This window comes from Falco rusticolus, chromosome 10 (genome assembly GCF_015220075.1).
Source record: "Falco rusticolus isolate bFalRus1 chromosome 10, bFalRus1.pri, whole genome shotgun sequence".
Taxonomy (NCBI): domain Eukaryota; kingdom Metazoa; phylum Chordata; class Aves; order Falconiformes; family Falconidae; genus Falco; species Falco rusticolus.
The window spans coordinates 9,076,470-9,090,972 of NC_051196.1; positions in this window are offsets into that span (position 1 = coordinate 9,076,470).

A 14,503-nucleotide genomic window follows, 5' to 3' on the forward strand; every position below is an offset into this window, starting at 1 on the left:
TCCATAATAAATGAGTTAGCAGGCTTAAGTGCTACCTGAGCATGGTACTATCTTCCTCACGAGTAAGCAGGGTTAGCATAGGCCTTTGAAGGTTTATGGTTTTGAACTTTCAAGTCAAGATACAGAAGACTTTCTGGAGGGTCCCTGAATTGGTGTTCTTTCTGAGTCCTCAGACATGAGAAAATGCTAGGAAAAAAATGTAACAGATTCGGCTATATCAGTAGTCCACAAAAATCAAGCGTACTGCCACACAGCAAGGTAAGGTAGCCATTGCCTGCTGCTCTAGTTGTGCATAAACTGCCCAGACATTCAACACTAGAGAACTGAAAATTATTTTTTTCTTTTTTTTACAGAATCTCAGGGAAAAGAAAAATACAACTTTAAAAATAGATTACTTAAATATTATCAACTTGCCCATTATTCCCCAGTGCTGTACCATCTGCTCAGTACTAAACCTACATTCCTAGTTGCAGAGTTGCAAAAATATGCCATTAAGTATCTGTGAGCTGAGTTACTGGTTAAGAACTTGACTACAAGAATATAGTAGAATTTACAAACCTTAACCAAGCACAGAAGCTGATTATGACAGGCATTATAACAGAACCAAGCACCAACACACCTCCTCACTTTTGGAAATATAGCTATCAATTTATAATTTTTTTAAAAAACAGTTGAATAGATGAAAGGCAAAAGGTAAAAGGCTTCCTTCCTTTACACACTTGCTTCATCTATGTTTCACTAGTAAAAGAACCCATAGATAATCCACTGTTACCAGTTTCAGTCTTTCCAAATTAAATGGAAAATTCCTACCAATTTTGTTTCCAGAGCAGATATAAAACATAAAACTTTTCTTGTGAGATGTACACATCTAATCTGTTTGCTCTTAGCAAGTTTATTGTAGATAATTAACTACATGGATTTGAGAAGATGCACTATATGCAGTTGCTTCCAGTTGTAGGAATCCAAAAAACATATGCTTATAAGTGCCCCTACAAATGTTTAAAAGAAATTCCCCTCTCTCACACTTTTGTTTTTTTAAAGGTTCAGAATAAATTTGGGGAAAGGAAGCACTTAAAATTCACTCTACCTTGTTCCACAATACAAGAAGCATTTAAATAACCTTAACAGTAAATCCCACTGTTCTTATTTTAAACAAAATTTCTGGAACAAAATTCAAATTGCCAAACAAGAGCAGAACCTTGGATGTCATCTTTTTCTGTATAATAATGAACTTAACCCTTCCTTGAGAATTGCTAAGGAAACATATGGATAATTTCACAAAGTATCACAAACTAAAGCCCTACAGATGAAAGTAAAAATAAACAATATCCTCTTCTCTTCACTCATGCCATTAGAATAGTAAGAGAATATAAACTAAGCAAGACAGCAATTGGTCATCCTCATGGAAAAGTCACCAAGAGTCTCACCTAAGCTTTACAATATCAACATAAAAGAAAAAAAAATCATAAAAATCACCCTATAACTTGCTATGAAGCTGAAGGAAAACCTGTCATGTAAAACTACATGATGATATGCAATTTTTTTGTTGTTTGAAAGAATAAATAAATAAATAAAAAGTATCTCATTATGCAAGTACAAAAGTGCTTGCCAAGCATTTGAGGGCAATGTGCTAGGGTTTGGGGTGGGATCAAGGAAAAGGAACAGCAAAACAGGATATTACATGAAGGATCTGCAGTGCTAGTGCTTGAGTCCAATCAGAAAAACTTTGATCTCACAAGGGCATGACTAAAATAATTAAAAAAAAAATCTTAGGGTTTTTTTAATAGATTTAGTACCTACCTCAGAAAGCAGTAGGCATATGATCCTTTTGCAGTCTACCAAGTATAATTCAGCCACTTTCCCACACAATCTCACATACCTCAACTATTGTTACTGGATGATACAATGCATGGCCTTGCATTCCTTTTCACCAAGAATGCTCCGAGCACTGCAAGAAAGATTGTCAGGAGGAGCGTAAATGTGCTATTGTTTACAATGGTGTTCACCCCTGTAACTTGGGTGTTAAGAGCAATAATTTAAACAAAGGCTGCAATAAATTAAACAAAGGCTGTTCAAAGCTTCCATGTTGTTAAGGTTTGGTCAATCCCTCATCATTATCCCCGATAATCCATTTCCAGGTACATTTTCTGCAGAAGAGAGAAAAATCTACAGAAGGGCCCTTCCCACATCAGCACTGCTGGGACTGGCAAGTTGCAATTTTTGTGTTGCTTAAAGCCCAGCCATTAATACCCAGAAAAGACAGTATTATCATTAGCAGTTGTCCTAAACTAATTTTTCCTTTTCTGTGCCTTTCTCAAGTATGGAAGGCCCCAAGTCTTCCATACTGTACACCATTTAAAACTCACTACAGAAGTACCTTCCCACCCAAATACCATCATCTTCATCACACTCAGCTATCACAAGACCTTCACAAATGTTTGTGCCTACTCCTGTTCTATAGTTAGCATTACTCATCTGCATGTTTAATATGAAATCTTTATTACTGAAATAAAATAGAAAAAATTCTCTGCTGATGTTATCTAAACAAAAAATTAAAGGGAACTTCAGTGTTTTGAAATTGAGAATATCTCAGATTTTTTTTAAATATTGGGTGAGGTTTTTCAAATAACTACTAATAATTTAAATAATTTAATAATTTGGAGCACATTTTCTGACTTTATATTATTCTTACATGACAAAAATTTCCATCCAAGGACAGAAGCTCCTTACCTGTGACCGGAATACATTTTCTATTCATGTGGACCTGCCTTAAGCTTTTACACTAATGAGATATTTTAACAGTGGCAAAAAGAGCAGTTTCATGCTGCTTCTGGAACTGGAAACACTGGGAAGCAAAGTGCTGATAACTCAAACTGAGCCCACCCAAGCTGTGCAGGCCTTGAAGCAGTGTAACTATGTTTATAAACCACCATATAATCCCTGCCAACATTCTGACCACAACCAAAATACATACCATGCTCAAGCTCTGCTGGGTACTGATAACAATAGTTAAGGCCTAGTCTGCATCCACCTAAGGTCCCCACACAGCACTTCTAGCCTTCACTGAATTCCACGTCAACTGGTAATTTCTCTTGCAAGGATATATACAGAGCAACACTGAAAAATGCATGTAGCTCATGCTACTGTTTGACTGAGCTAGCTTAAACTAAGTGGTTTGCATAGTTGCCAGGAATCTAAACTGCAAATTTAATTAAAGTCTACTGCTTATGTTAATGGCATAGCTAGCCATCTCGGACAAGCTAGAATATTAGCTAAACAGCTTTCAAAACTTGTTGATTTACATGAGAGGGAAAAGTGCTTTTAAGATGCCAATGGTATCTTTGACTTGTTCCAGTTTGCATCAATAGGAATATGCAAACATTTGGGTTACTAGTGAGTGACTTCACAATACTCTCAGTTTTCTAGAGGCAAAAAGAGAATTTAAAAAACAGATCTTGTCCTTTTTAGCCAGTTCCATTTTAATATCTATAATCACAAATATTTTGTCCACATAAACATTGCAACTAATAGTTTGTTAAAACAAGATTAAAAGCTAGACACTGAGACGTAACATTGCTTCTCAAGACTGAAGACATATAGCAAAACATTTGCCTGAATGTCTATTATACAAATTATTAGTGCATCTAAATAGTTTAAGTAAATGTCAGAAGTGCTTTTACATGACTTCAGTGTCTAAACTCCCTAACATAGCATTGTGTTTAGTATTTTATCATAGACTTTTTGTTCCACAGCTCAGAAGTCTGCAATTTTGTCTCAAATACACTCTTGAAAAACATTGCAGAATTGGATAAACTGAAGGACAATGCTGTATCCTACAAAATTCAACAGTTTACCATTTTAGCTAATAAAATTTTACTTAATATAAGCAAGCAGATTGAAAAAAAGGAACTGGAATTAAGGCAAGTAATGATGACAGGCTGAAACTGCATTTGTATTAAAAAAAGAAAAAAAATCCCTTAATAAAACTTACCAGTTTGGAGAAGCCTCTAATTTCTATAAATTTTTCCACAAATTTAATACAGCAGATCTTGAAAAAAAGCTTTTAATCATGAGAGCAATATTCAATTTTGTAAATTCTTCCTGTCATTGTCTATCTCTTGGCTCTCCAATAAAGATGTAGGAAAAAAATAATCATACTACTGAGTAGCAAATACTACAGAAACTATATTTCAAAACAAAAAAACAACAATAAGACATTGTTTCAACAGACAAGATACTCATAGGACTACACATTAACATTTTTTTTAAGATGCTTGCTTACTACTATTAAAGTTGATGAGAACACAAGAACAATTGTTAAAATATACTGTTTCCTGACCCTGTAAACACAAATAGCTAAACATAGTATTATTCAGTCAAAATAACTACACTTTAGCACTGGGCATGCTTTGCATCCAGTCTCACAGCTGGCTATAAAAGTGGTTTGGAGAGAAAACTAATCAGATTACCGGCTGTTACAGAATATCCAACAATGCAGACATATTACCATGACCTATATTGATTGTATCTAACTTTCAATTTGGCTCTCCGAGACAGGGATTGACCCAATGACCTTCACAGACCCCTTTCATCATAAATTACTCTGTGATTTTATGAAGGAAAACTGAAAACACAGGTAACACTTTAAAAAAAAAAAAATCCATTTATTATTATTCCATTTATACCTCAATACTGCCCTCTGCTGATGCTTATACTGTTTGATTATTTGCATGGAAACCCGTGAGGCTGTTATGCAAATATTTTAGCACATTTCTTGCAAATGAAGGAAACAATTGAAGAATGTTCCTGTTCTCTAAGATTCAAATAAGTACAGCAGACTGAATGTCTAGGTTTATGGCAGAGAACGTAAGTGATCAGTACCTTTACCAGGTCAGTTGGAAAGTACATTTATGTAAGGTCAAAGTAGGTCTCCTCCCTCATGCCAAACAGTTTAGGATACTTTACAGGAGTCTTCAGAGCTACAGAACAACCCTATCCAGAAAATGTAAAAAGCTCCCAAGAGAGCTATCGGCCTTCCTTGCTACAACAATAGCAAGTCCATGCAGGTGACTTGCAGGAGATTAAAAAGGATGTTTTGGAGAAACCTTCCAAACCTGGATCAGTTATCAGAAGAATTAGCAGTCACTCATCTCCAGCTGTCTGAGCTATAGTTCTATATATAAAAAACTATGCAAATGATGCATTTAGCATCTTCAGCAAAGAAAGGATTTTGGTGTAATTTATTGTCATAAGTCTTAGCAGGTTCTACTTAGGAGGGCAACATCAAAAGTGCTTTTAAGACACAATTAAAATGGATGTATGTAAAAAACCACAACAGTATAACACATGACAGAAAGCCAGCTTTTCAGGCTACGTTAGAAGTTTCTGAGTTGGATGAGAATTAACTGTTATTAAATCTGCTATAAAGCTTTGCAAAGAAAAAAAAATTGCCTTAAAAACTTTCAGTCTACTTTAGTTTCTAAGCAAAATAATTATTTTCTCCAATGCTTACAGTAATGTCAAATCTTTGAAGTGTTCTGCAGAACTGTTTGGTCTTATTTTTAGACATATTGTTAAATTTGTGCATAAGCTTGTTTTTTCTCTTGTACTCCTACAGTCTCAAGGGCCAATAAGAGATTCTACTAAACTGACTGTATTCCCTAGTTAAGGTGTAATAATACCCTCTTAGAAATCACCATGATTTAGTTTTTCTGAGGGGAGGTAATATAGGTATTCTTATATTAGAGTTAAGATACTAGGAGAAATTTTTGCAGAAGTGACATTACCAGTCACATGTATATAAATTCAAAGGATTCATGGTTTTCACATCTCCTATGATGGTATATTGAAGCCTTTCATAAAGGGCATCTGTTTACAAAGAACCAGACTGCTCCATTTACACGCCCAAGCTAAAACATAAATTACCCTAAAGAAAGGAAAAAACCCCCATCTTTTTCTGTGTACTGCTGAATGGGATACAATAGCATTAAACACCAGGAAGGGGAATTGAAGCTAAACTTTCCAAACAACTTTAACAGCAAAGTTAAGCAATGAAACTGATCACCACAAGGGTTGAAGGGTTCCCATCACTACAGTTTCAGTCAGTTTAACATACTCCTTGCGTACAGTTTCTACACAAAACGTCATAGCTAAAATAAGAATCAAACATATATACATTTAAGAAAACACAACCACTTTTGGTACGATTAAAAGAAGGACTCAGTATTAGAAGGACATCTGACTAAAAAAAACCAAGAATCTGAAGCATGTTCTTCCAGACTTGAGTCACATAGCTGTCAAATGTACTAGGCCTATCAATTTTGCCTCCAAGAGTTGCCTAGTTTGTTGCTTGAATTGTGTTACATTTGATTAAGAGAAAGGACTTAGGCCTGAACAATATTTAGTTATTAACTAGTTAAAAGTGTTTCTCTTAGAAGTTTTGTTTCCAGCACATTATGAATTACCATACATACACCTTGAAATTGCCAAATAATCTGCTGAGGTGCAAATGGGAGCCCCTCTTCACCCAGTGAGATAATAACAAGGAGTAACTTGTGAAAGTTGCATCTTCCTTCATTTAAGCGATCTGATTTGTATGTATACATAGTCACTTGACTGATATAAATAAACTTTTACTCATACTTGCAGAAGCAACATAGTTCTGGGAGTTTCTTTACTGGCTTCTGGAACAACAGAATTCTTGACTAACTTCCAGCAGCAGCTCTATTAGTGATGATGTGCAAGCCAGAAAGAACACAACTTGACTTTACATCCCAGGCTGAGCTTGCAGATAGAAACAAATTGTATTTATACACATAATGCATCAGGGATGGCAATTCCAGCAGCAGAGGACTACAAGAACTAAGAGTACCACTACTGCCCTTTAGCAGATGAAATCAGGTTTGAACTCCAGGCAGACATCCATATGCAGCTTACAGAGAGGCCCATTTTGCTCCTCACTATTCAGTCTTACTCACTTTGACGATTATAGATATTGTTCTATTAATATGCAAACTCAAGAATTTGCAGGCAGTTTGCAAAACAGTATTTCTAGCCTGGTTGTTTGCTACTGCTGTGAACTGTAGCCCAGACTCCATTAACAACATAGATTGACAATATTAAGTCCAGTATCTCCCTTTATAACCACCCTGACATATCAAGAGAACGCCGATTTTAAAAGATGCCTTAAGAAGCAGGAAGGAATGCCTGAAAACTTACAACTGTACATTATTTTCCTTTTTAAGTGCTGTTACCTGCTTCTGGGAAGTTACAGTTAACAAGTTCTTGTTCAGTTAAATTACTTTTAAATTGATATTCATCACTGCTCACACACCAGTGTTATCCACTTCCCACATGCCTTTAGAAGTTGAGCAAGAAAGTATACTCAGAGCAATATACGGAAATAGATTCCAAATTATCTAGCGCACCAGTGCCCAGAATACTTCCTCACATCTTAAAATAACATTTGCTTCTGGCTGGTAACAGTTACTGGTTCTCTTCCAGTCTGAGGCCTTAATTCAAGAATGTAGCTAGGCATATGCCTAGTCACCTTAAGAATCAATGGCTCCATGTGCATAGATCAAGCTAATTGTAAACTTGTTACGTGTTGATATGAGGTATGAAAACAATCCTCAAAATGGCATCCATCCACATGACTTCTCAAATAACCGAACAAAATGTCCCTGGCCTTCTAAGAAAAATGTGGAAACAAACACATGAAGTGCTAAACAGAAACACAGAACCGACATTTCTTAAATAAAAATTCTAGTGTAACAGCACAATGTGTATCTAGCTATTAATTTAAGTAATTTGTGTTTTTCATCCATAATGTAAGATAATAAAAAATGAAGTGATGATAAAAAATAAAGACATTATATAGAATCATTGGCATAAATGTCAAGTTTTAAAAGTTCACTTTTTCCTCTTGGCATGAAATAAATCACAGAAAATATACCTACTTCACAACTAGTAATTAGAGTCAATAGAATAACAGTTTCCATCTTCAGGGGGAAAAAAACAAATTAAAACTGCCTTTTTTTCCAACCCCCCCCAAAGATTCCCTCCTTTCTACCCTACCCAGACCTAAAGTTATTATAGTGCTCAACAAAAATTAATTACTTATATGTGAAAAGTAAGAAAGATGTTAATGAACCATTAAGGATGGCGGGGGGAAGACAGAACACAATGACTAAGTTACATAAAAATACACTGGTGAGAACATAAAGTAAATCTTAATGAAGTCCCAACATCCCCGACAATTAATGCTGTGGTTAGGAGTAAATACGGTTCAATCTGTGGCTATGTATTCTAGCAGTGTTTCAATTAAGGTCAAAGGAAACATCCATGAAATCTAAGTTCATGGATATTATAACAGACAGAAGAGCTAGGTAACTTACAGTTTATTATTTAAAATATTTAGATAATTTATTATATAGTATATTGTTAAATATATTTAATTAAATGTAATGCACACATGCTTAAGAAAGGGGAAAATATATATCTGTGTGTACATATACATAATTTCAAAATACAAATACTTATTTTTACATTCCTCATTAAAAAAAACAAACAAACCAATCTTAAAAGGTTGTGGAATAAACTTTTAATAGCTTTAAATGTTTACTCAGAAAAATATTTAAAAAGACAGGTTTCCAAGCCTGGGTCTCCTTTCTACATCTTAAACTTTACATATCCAGAACATTTACACAGGCAGGAACTCCACAGCACTTCTGAATTAAAATTTTAAAAAAAACATACTCAGTTTCTGCAACATCCATGACATTCAAACTAGTCCTTACACAGACTTGGGGTTTTGCTCTCCATGTTTTCAAGCATATTAAAAATAGGCTTTAAGTTTTCAGAAGAATTCAGTGTGCTGCAGGAGAGTTTTATATCAACTTTTAACTTATTTTTTTTTAAATAGATCAGAGGATATTTGCAGTCACAGGCTATTGAACAGATCTTTCAGATCTCATTTGGCAGGAGAGAGCTCCACCCACAAAAAGGGTATTGATCTGTTTAAACAGTGTCACTTTAAGTCAAAATCAAAAGTAGAAAGGGTTCCGTGAAGAAAAAGAGAAGGGAGAGACAGTAGTAAATCATGAGAGAAGAGACTATTTGTGTTACAGAAATGAAAATTAATTGCTTTTGCTATTAAATGTCTATGTACAGAATTAAGTATATAGTTTATATTATAAACCATATTAATGAAAAGGGCATTGAAAACAGCCAGCTACCCCCAGGAAACAGCAAGAGATTTGTTGACATATTCCCAAAACCTTTCTTCATCTTCAAGCCGATTCTCAGGCTTCATCCTCCTTGAGAATTTCAGCACATGTTCATTGTTATTTTTGGAACTGACTTCTACACGCAAGTCCTTGCTTGTATAATGTGTTTTCCTTTCCTTAAACTTCCTGTTAAGAACTTGGTTTTTAGAGAGCATGCACAGATTTCAGAATTAAAATAACTGTTTTAACAGTGATACAAAACAAGGAGGAAATACGTCCCTCCACTAATTTTGTAATATTTTCAAAAGTACTATTATAGCGGCAGAAGACATTGATTCCTGTACCTATTCTGTGGTTTTTTCTTAGCTTTGATTTTCAGCACACAAATAACACTCCATTGAATATGGAGAGCATATTTTATTTTAAGCATTTTTTGAAAAATTAACTGCCGTTATTAAATGTCATTATTTTATGTAAAAAAATTTATGAAAAATCATTTTATTTAAAAGACTAGAGTATGATGGAGAAGCTAGATCCTAACATTCTTGGGTAAGCTACTAATATCTCTTAAAACATTAGGTAATTTTGATCTATGTGTTAAGCAATTACATGTTAAAGAACATGGTAGAATGGGAAAGAACTCAGGAGCCCTCCTGGAAGAAAGCTTTGGCGAAGCAGAGTCAGTGTTGTCTCCATCTTAAACTTTTTTTTTTTGTTTTTAAAACTTTTGTTCTGTTCAAGCACAAGCTTTTGTAAAACTAAGTATTTCAGAAAGAGAGAGAACACAGAATGGCAAAATTCCTGGAATTGATTGTAACTTAAAAAAAAAAATAAAAATCTCTAGGCATAAATCTGATTAAAAACTTAAAGGCAATAATTGTTCCTAGCAAACAAACTATATTAGAAATCAGTGATACTTTCATTCTTTACCTTTCAGCATTGTAATTTCATCCAATACCTCTACAGTCTTTTGTATAATCCTTGCTTGTCCTATTAATTGCTGACATGCATTTTAAATCTGTAATGTTACTGCATAATCCCTGAAAAAGCCTTCACCAGGAAGAGAATGGCAAAACTCCCCCCAAACATCTGCCTTTGCTAAATTGCTCTTTGTAAATAGAATTTATCATTGAACAATTCAGTGTTTATCTATCACCCCTTTCTGGAACAAGTAAGCATATTTTTGACATGTTGGAATATACTAAAGCCAAAGAAAAAAGGATGACTCCAACAGGAAAATGCAAGGCTGTGACAACAACAACAACAACAAAAAAAAACAAAACCAAAAAAAAGTACTAAACTTAACTCCATGGTAAAAGCCCAGACTCTGTAAACAGAATGCTGGATAGTGACTCTGAAAATGAATCATTCTTTTTGTTGCCTGAAGGTGGCAATAATGATACCGTACATACAAAGCTTTTCATTGAGTTTTACATTTAGAAACTGTGAAGTTTTACATGTTAAAAAATTACTTTCATAGCACTTGTACTGCTAACTTTTTATGGCACTATGCATTTTCCATGAGCCTCACAGAGAACAGAATGGAAATCTGCATCCTACAGTAGCCTCTCTACAGAGTTTTCCAAGGGAAACTCTATAAAGCTAAGCAAAATCCAGATGACTACTTCAGTGATTTGGGTTTGGTTTTTTGTTTTTAAATCACACTTATATACCTACTAATCAAAGCTAAATCCAATACACAGCAGGTAGAAGGCTATCAGCTCAAAAAAGCTACCAAATATGTCACTGTTTTTGGTGGTAGCTCAAAAAAGCAACCAAATATGTTTTCATTTTTGAAAACCAACCATGAACCACACTGGGGTCAGACCAGGATCTGCATCCACAGAAAAATAAATGGAAATGCTTCCCTACACTCCATAAGAAGAGGGAATGTGAAAAGAAGCGCAGCTATAGTCTCAGCTCCACAAGATTCCTGAGTACACAGATGGTACATTTTATGCAACCCAGGCAAACACAACCAAAGGAATAGTAAACAGAAACAGACCTGTACAAGCCAGAAATGCTTAGGGTGTTAGTGCTAGGTAAGGGGATCTACAGGGTAACAGTGTTACATGTCACAAAATATACTACAGTACTTAGACCAAGTCTAGCGTTACACCATTTTTTGTGAAACTACTTGTACCTTTCAGGTCTGAAAGGCACAAGAGAAATGTTTAATGCTAGGTGGTGATGTTAGAAATTAAAATTACAGTTACTTCACTATTAGTGTTTCTGATACTAGGAATTCAAATAAGCCTATGTTAATAGAAATGAGAGTGCTCATAAAGGCTAGCAACCAGTTAATTAGCAAATAGCAATTAGAAAGAAGTCAGTAGTATAGTTAAGCATGAAATGTAAACGTCTCATGGTTTTGTACTTTAAATACAAAAGCATCCTCTCTTCAAATACTCAGCTAGCTTGCAAAACACAAACTGTCACAGACACCCCTTAAAGCTTTTGCTTGCAAAACAATTCTTTATGATTAGGTGACTAAATCAGTAAAATATAACTACATTTATCAGATAAATAAGGCAAATACAATCACGTGAAGAAGTGTGAACAACACGCAAAAGAAGTTACTAATCCTGGCAACATAAAATAATGCAGTTTTTAGTAGCCATACAAAAATGTTTCTTGGCCTGTAAAAAATACTACACCTTCAAGTAAAGCATTAACATAAAACAGCAAAGACCATCCATTATTACAGCTCTGTCTTGTTACATTTCACATCATTTCTGTAAAAGAAAAAACGCTAGTTTTGTAGGAAAAGAATACCTACAGTATTACTCAAAGTACATTTAGTAGAGTCTGCTTCAGCATTCCTTACCGGCAGGATAGAATTTTCTAACTTCTGACAGCAACAATTTTGAGATGCACAGCTAATTCAATAACCTCTGGAACTAACAAAATATTAAACTATCTAATTAATCAATGTATATATCTATTAACACCATTTTTAGCACTTTCTGGACCAACCACCCACCCATCAATTCACTAAACCTACTTACTATCTCTTCAAGATATGCATACCGTATCAGGGCTTTAAGTGCATTAATAAACTTCAATGGTGCTAATCAGCCTCACCTGGTGCATCCTGCCAAACCCCTGCCTACAGCCCAGGAGCCCCATTCAAGCTGTTATACTGTAAAATAGTTACACTGTTAAAATATTGCTCTCTAGCTCAGTCACAGGTAAGTTCCTATCTACCTATAAATACTCTTCTCATCCAGACCTTTGCCTGAGGACTGATTTCTACCTTGACCTTCAACTTGCCCTGTCAGTAAGGATCTACCTGATAATCGCTAGGCTGTGTCAGACCCTGCCTCACCGACTAGCACTTCCAGCTTGATCTCAGACCTGCCTATCTGTGGATTTGCCAACTGCTGGCACAGCCCCTGCCCTGCTCGCTGTATGCGCTCAGCTCCTGGGTTCCCTCCCTGCAGCCCTCACTGCTCCCTGACACGGGGCTGAGCTCTTCGCACCACCAGTGTAGGATCTCTTTCTGTTTTTTACAGCTCTGAACAGGAAGGTCAACAAGTGACTACTGGAGTGGTGGTTCATATGGTTAGAATGGAAATAATTTGCACTCTGAACATTTCTGTAACCATACCTCTCTTTACTCTAAAAAAAACCGAAGAAAAAAATATTATTCTAACAATTTAAAGTAAAGAAACTTTGCTACTAGAATACCCTGCCCTGACCACCCAAGTGTACTAAAGGGAGGCTGATTTATTTAAGCATACACAAACATAAATGGTAATTTGCTTGCAACGAATAGGGGTCAGGTAGGTGGAGGTCTTTTTCATTATGTTATTAAAGCAGGTCATTTAAGCTCAATGTTTATTCCTGCAAAAGGCTTGTAATTATATGTGGTAATGAGGTTTTTAAATATTTAAATATAACAAGTGGAAGTTCAGTTTGCTATAGATTACTTTCTATGTATATCAGTATTTCTGATATTGAGAATAATCCAAGTTTTAAAGTAGTAATTTAAATTTTCATAATAAATTTCAATGAAATAAAAACAAGAGATGGCAAGATAAAACAAGTCTCTTTTCCTGATATGTTCCTAGGGTCTCAAAATGTAAAAAAAGAAAAAGGTGTCTTCACTAGAACAGTATTTCATACATTGAAGAGGTTCTACCTACCCAATTGTGAATTGTTATCAGTGCATATGGAAAAAAGGAGTCTTCCTGCTTCAAGCAATATAAAAGTCAATAGTTTACATTGTATAGTAATAAAGTTTTAAACAACTTAAAATGTTTCTAGTCGGTTTATACCAGGAAGCAAGAATTGTTTTCCCTCTTTAACTTTGATTTAATATTCTTAAAGCTTGACACTATAAAATCTTTCATTTAAAGTAGTTTTTTTCCGTGAGGAAAGCTAGTTTACTACAGATACTAACTGGTGAACAAGGACCTTGGGAACAGACTGCCTTTTCAGTCCAAATTTCTTCAAAATTAATTAAAATATCTAAAAAGTATTTATGAAAAATCAGCCTATAAAACAGAAAAGTAGGCTTAGGAATGTCATTAATTAGCATCTTGCTCTGCATAACGTTGTTTTTGGCATGTTTTTAATGAAAAACCCACATACTTTCACTCCTATTAATAACAATGTCACTCCACTTTCCTGCGACATGCAAAAGTTTCACTACAAAAAAGTTTTTACAGCACATACCTACTCAAAGAGTGATATGAGTGGGAGAAATAAGAGTCATACTTCACTGGAGCAGGTAACTGTTCAGAATACTTAGTGCATAAATAAAAACCAAAAGTTGAGATTCAAAAAATGAAGTAATTAAAAATACTATTTGCTTTGGTTTCAGAGAACAGCTGACACTGCAAGTTACTTGTTACCACTATAATGTATACTGTTATAGTAGTCACGATTAACTTTTAAAATAAAATTTAGTAATTTAATGCTTTATGGTTGTGACCATCAGTTCAATCAAAATTCTGTAGTCTATGGATGGTTAGCTACAGGACAAAATCAAGTTTGCTTTAGGGGTTAAAAGTTTGTGTAAGTAATATGTTACAGATTCTTTTAAATCTTCTTTTAATTTTATGTTTTCATTTAATTTTAAAATATTTTAATCTTTTAATTATTTTTAAAAACTTCTTAGTAGAAATGTGCCAGAGGAACTTTCAGTCTTATTTACCCTTTATTTTCCCTTGGTACAGGGCAAAAATTGTCTAAGATCAGTCATATGTTACCGTGCACGCTGTGTTTTATCCAAAATCATCAGGTCATCTGCCATTATAATTAGAAAAAAC